Source organism: Salarias fasciatus, chromosome 6 (assembly GCF_902148845.1).
Source record: "Salarias fasciatus chromosome 6, fSalaFa1.1, whole genome shotgun sequence".
NCBI lineage: Eukaryota > Metazoa > Chordata > Actinopteri > Blenniiformes > Blenniidae > Salarias > Salarias fasciatus.
In genome coordinates, this window is record NC_043750.1 from 39,437,547 (window position 1) to 39,443,546 (window position 6,000).

Below are 6,000 nucleotides of genomic sequence, written 5' to 3' on the forward strand. Positions count from 1 at the left end.
GAAGAGAGGTTGTCAAACACTCTGCTTAACCTTAGACGGATAGAAATACACTCCAACTTTCACCCCACTCACAACACACTTTAATTATCTTGAACATTTTGTTTTGTACTTTATCTACTTTACAGAGACTGCAATAAAACTGTAAAGCCATAAAAACGATGTTTATTGCTCGGACATTAAACACATATATTTAAATATTTACATACAGTGATAGAGATCTGTTAATTTGTTCGCTGATAACTGTATTGTCTGGCGGACGTTTACTATTGAAGTCATTTTTTAAAATCATGAAAACATTTAAAGTTAAAGATTATTTTATGAAAATACCTAATGCTGAAAAACTGAATGTGAAATGTACTCATACCTGTTCTGTCTCTGTTGTGGTGCGTTCAGGGACCCTGGTAGAGGTGCACAGTGACCTCCCACTCCTGAGAACAGCTGGTTATATACAGTCTGTTTACGATGGAAGGAGGGGATTGAAATGTACATTATCTGTTATCTCATGTTGTTTGGAGGGGTTTTCTCATGAAACGCTGGCTCTGACTGTGATCATAAAGCCATTAAAGACGGTCACGCCTGGACCAACGTGGATATCTTCCAGGGAAACTGTACTTTGGCACATACTGAAAGAAAGAGTGTATAGGCTCAAGTCGGAAAACTCCATTATTCAGGGGAAAAAAAAGGTGTGCTGTAAACAAAGGTGGGGCAGGTTGATAAATAACTGTTAAGTGGATACACTGATCTTATATTATGCAAGAGTTATATAATAGAATAAAAGACTGATTTATGTCTTAAACAGACGTTTATAAATAATTACTAATAAATTATTTGACACCACAAGGGAACTGCTGTTACACTTTAACTTTTTAAACATATTCTGGGACATATTCGATCAATCAGTTTACAATTTTAAGATTAAAACACCAGCTGCTTTTGAAGGTGATGACGGAGGAAGAGCAGAAAATGAATTCATAGACTGATGAAATGAGTGTAAATCTCGACATACACTCTCATAAACATGCAGCAAAAACACAAAGCTAACTAAAATGAATGGAATAACTTTTAAATGGAGAAAATACAGGATCTTCATAAAAACTACAGCTTTGAGTTTAGAGTTAATCTCATGAATTTCTCTCTCAATATGTTCATGTCTGTTTTCTCTTCCCTTTCACTACCACTATTGAAAATAATATTTTTATTTCAATAATACAGAAATTCCTCAAGAAAACATAATTCATTTGTGATTCGATGAGCCAACACATCAGGATTCTTCTGGCAGAAAGTGATAAAAAGTTGGCTGCAGATGGCTATAGTTAAAAAGTAACCATAGATTCATTTCAGAGAAGTAAGTTTTTTTCCGCCTAAATGCACTTTATTAGGTGGAATTCTCTCAAAATATTCAGGGATCCATTCATTCGTCTATTCAGACACCAAAAAAAAAAAAAAAAAGATTAGATTAATGGAATCATGTTAATTACAATTATTCAGTCGTTTTCAGTTTCCATTAAACCAGGTTTTTAGTAAAAAAACACAAGTGCTGGTGTTACGGGCCTCACTTTGATTCTGGAAACAAGCCAACATGGCGCCCCACCCTGAAAATCATCAAATATTTACAATAGCCGAGCAACCTGATGAACCTCATCAGCTCGGAGGATCGATTTGTCACAGTCTATTAGTCCAAAGGTCATCAATGATGGAGCGAGAGCAGAGAGCAGGGGCCAGGACCGCTCCTTCCAGCTCTGAGGGTTTTATCTCATTTCTAGTGAGACAGCTGAAGATTGCGTCAGGTTGGTCTGCTTGGCACATCCGAAAAGGCCTTTTTGTCTCCTCTGTCAGCTGCAGATACTCAAGCTTTTGATGAGAATGAAGATTGAACTTGCATCCACATCAGTTTTCTACTTTTCCAGCTTTATCTTTGAGTCACTCAATACACCACCTTGTGGTGCAAACTTGTATTGCAAGACTAAACTGGCTACTTGGATAACTTCTTTACCAGCAGTTCATCTCCAAACTGTCTTTCTGTTTTAAATTTTTTTTTTAAATGTATTCAATAAATTTCAATCATAACTCAAAATTCAGAATCTGTAAAACCTTTGTTCATTAGTTTCTGACAAGGGGTTGGAACAGCGTGTCATGTAAAAAGGATCAGAGATGTGATATTTTGACCATTCTGAATGTAATGATGCCAAAAATGTAATAACCTGACAAATAAATACCGAAAGAAAACATGACTGACCACGATCCACCAGCAAACTGTACAAAACCTCTAAAAACCTTTTTTTTTTTTTTTTGCAGCTCTATATCTATATCGTTACATTATGTATTTTTACACAAGATTTCATAATTTAAAGGCATATTCGAGGATTCTCCGCCGATTTCGTACAACATGGCCGATTTGCCATTTTTGGAGCACTGCGCATGCGTGGCTCCCTCCGCATGAGGACTGTGGGAGCGCGCACGTCAGCCGCATGTCAGTTTGTTTACATCCACGCAGCTGGAGCATCGTCTTTCCACATAGGGTTAAAACACATTTGTAATCATGTGGGACTCTTCTTCCAATCATACATAAGAATACAATCTGTAAAGTAGTGTCTCACTTGTTTATGCAACAGAAACACATTTGAATAGGATAATAAGAATGTTCTCTGTCCAGCAGAAACTTCCCCACGTTGTGATCATAAACTTCAAACTTCAGCACTAAATCCCTTTGGTGCTTTGAATGTCCGCCACCTCATAAAGGAATCTCCGAGTAAAACACGCGTTTTGCCCTTCTTTTCTATGGCCTTTCTTCTCTCCTCTGCCATCTCAATGTTCTTTTTTTGTGGCTAGCCATCTTCAGAGGTGTTCGCCAGAGGAGCAAGCCACTTCTGAATGAGGTGCTTTGGTCGCTCCCACTGCATGTCACTTCTAAACAATGCTCTGCGCATAATCTGCTTTTCTTCCTGCATGTCTTTAGGTAAATATAGTTCATCAGCAGCTTTGCTCATGTTGCGATGGAGTAATGAGTCCTGAGCTCCGTCCACATCCTCCACGCAGACTTTATTCAAGTCTTGCTTCATCAGCTCTTCCTTGAATGAATCAGATTTTCATTTTATTGTTTTATAGGTCTCGGTGTTCTTTTGATCTTCAATCAGATCCGGATGATTGTAAACTGATATCAGGAACACTTGGGCATCTTTAGAAGTACAGTGTATTTTGCAACAGGGTTTCCGGTAATGAATGAGAGGAGTGCACTCGGCACTGCAGTGCTGATAAGACTCAGGCCACAATAAATTCATGATTCGGTCGGAAGAACAGAGTTATTGCTCACAAATGCACAAAGAAAGTTTTTAAATTCTGAAAAAGAATGTGTACAAGACAATTTTTTAATAAAATAATTAAAAAATTGAATGATCAGGTGGAGAAGTGCAAGGAGGAGTTTGATTTTAAATTGAGGATAAAATGGTTAGAAGAATGATTAAAAACACAGGAAATACATGAAAAAATAGTCAAACTAAAGTGAAAAAAATGCTTGTACAGCTTTTTCACAGATAGAAAAAAGGAGAGGGAAGAGGGAAATGGAAGAAAATAAAAAAGAATGAAAACAATACAAATATAAAAAAATAGTGAAAAAGAAAAATGGAGGAAAAGACTGAAAAGAACAAAACAGAAGGAAATGGGTGAACAAAAATAGGGGGAAAAGGAAAAATGCTCAAACTGCTAAATAAACAGCTAAAGATTGAAAAAAACAAGGAAAAGAATCTGGAAAAATCTCATGAAATTGCATTTAAAGTTGAAACCTACGGAGCCCCTAAAGGGTATGCCAAAAATAAAAAAAAATAAAAATAACATTTCAGGTGCTCACCTGAAACTTTCACGTACTCACCAGAAACTTTCATGTGCACACCTGAAATGTTTCACGTGCGCACGTGAAAGTTTTTGGTGAGCACCTGAAAGTTTTCTTCTCCACAAAATGACAGTCCAGGACTTGGTGTGCGTGTATTTTGACTTGGGACTTCATTATTAAGAAATTTCTGCTTTGCTCGCAAGTCGTCATGGTCACGTAGTGTCCGAGAGAAACCTGAAGAGGATTTTGAAGTCCTGTGGTCTGTTTCGGCGTAAAGGATACTCTGCTTCGGATCATGTATTTGATTTCATGGAGGAACACCTTCAAACATCTGGCCAGCTCTGCGGCTATCGATGGATGTGCACAAAATGGAAAGAGGCAGGATTGCGTGTCAAGAAAGACGAGGTGCACTGAATTCTGAAAGAACTAGATCCGAGGGGTGTCGAATTCAGAAGGAGGAGACGGTTCCATCGCCGCAACTACTTTGCTAAAGGGCCTAATTATATTTGGCATTTGACTCTTGTGATGAGCTTAAACCATTTGGTATCTGCATCAACGGATGCATTGACGGATTTTCCCGGAAAATTATGTGGATGAATGCATTCTCCACCAGCAGTGACCCCAAAAATTATTGGGGGCTACTACCTGGAGGCAGTGCAGAAATTAAATGGCTGTCCAAGGATCGTAAGAGGTGACTGCAGCACGGAGAATGGTAAAGTCAGAGACTTCCAGCGTTTTCTCCGCCGCAACATTCCCGACACAACAGGCAGCGACAGCTACATCGAAGGGGCAAGCACAACTAATCAGTGCATAGAGAGTTGGTGGAGCTTTCTCAGAAAGGAATCCATGGAATTCAACATCTCTCTCCTTACTGACCTGAAGGACCGTGGATTGTTTGGTGGAACATATTTGGACAGAAATCTAATTCAGTTCTGCTTTTTGGGCATCATTCAGGTAAGGTCACAATGGTATATTAAATCCCTGTAAGTGGCGAACTATACGTTTTGTTTGTTTGTTTTTTGTTTTGCTATGTTTTGTTTTGTTTTGTTTTGTTTTTTCAGGAGACATTCCCTTAATTAGTATATTTTGAATGTGGGAGGGACTAATATGTCATGTTGTGCCCCCTAGGGTTAGTTCATGTTATTGCATTGGTGTCTACAATAATTATGCATAATTAAAGAAAAAATGGCTTTAACTTTTTTGAGAAACTCAGGGTATGAGCTGTAGGTGCACGGATATTCAAGCACTGCTCCGCATGTGTGTGCTACAGGTGTCCAACTCAATCCACACTGTATTGAAGGTCACTTCAGTGGTATCTTTGCACAGTACAGTCGATCCTGTGCAGAAGCGCAAGAACATCTCCAACTTTCTTTGGTCAGTGTTTTTCACGTACAGTATCAGGTGGTTAAGTGCTTCCTGCTCTTGTGGATTTAGGCTGTCAGATGATGGCTTTATCATCTTGACCATTTTTTTGCTAGTTGGCCTCTTGGATTCATAAAGCCCCATTATGCCGTCTTTTGTTATGTGCATTGGCAGGGAACTGTGAATAATGCCGTGGAAACAGTCAATTATGAATTTTGGCTTTGTGGGCCATTTTCAAAATGGCTTCCCGCAGGTTGTCTTGAGAGGGCAGGGTGTGTGAGCTCATTCTTCAAAAAAATCTCAAGCAAGTCGTCCTCAACAGCTTCATCTATGTTGCCCTGCGTTGCTTTCTCAAGTGTTGCACGTTCGCCAAGTGAGTCCTTGGCAACAGGCAAGAACAAAAGCGGGTGATAGCCTGACTGGTATGATTTTGTGGTCAAGGTATCCTTTTAACCACACTCTTCCAAGAGCTTCCCATTTCTTCTCTGAGTAGTCTGGTTGCAGTCTGGGAACTCTTTCATCTTCCCCCTCACACTGTTCCAGAAAGTCTTCCCAGAATGCGGAATATGCCTCTCTTGATACCCCATCACTGTTCACAGTGAATTGTGAATTCCATTTTTAATTGAGCATTCAGTACCTTTGGTTCCATAAAGACATTAAGAACATCCTCAACTATATTTATCCACCTCAACTTCACAAAGAGGAGCTCTTTTTCAGGTGGGTCTGGTGCTGCAGGAAGACTGCTTGAAGATGCAGGCCCATCATTCAATGTTGAGTGCTGCAAGTTAAGAAAGAAGAAAGGAAAACAATTA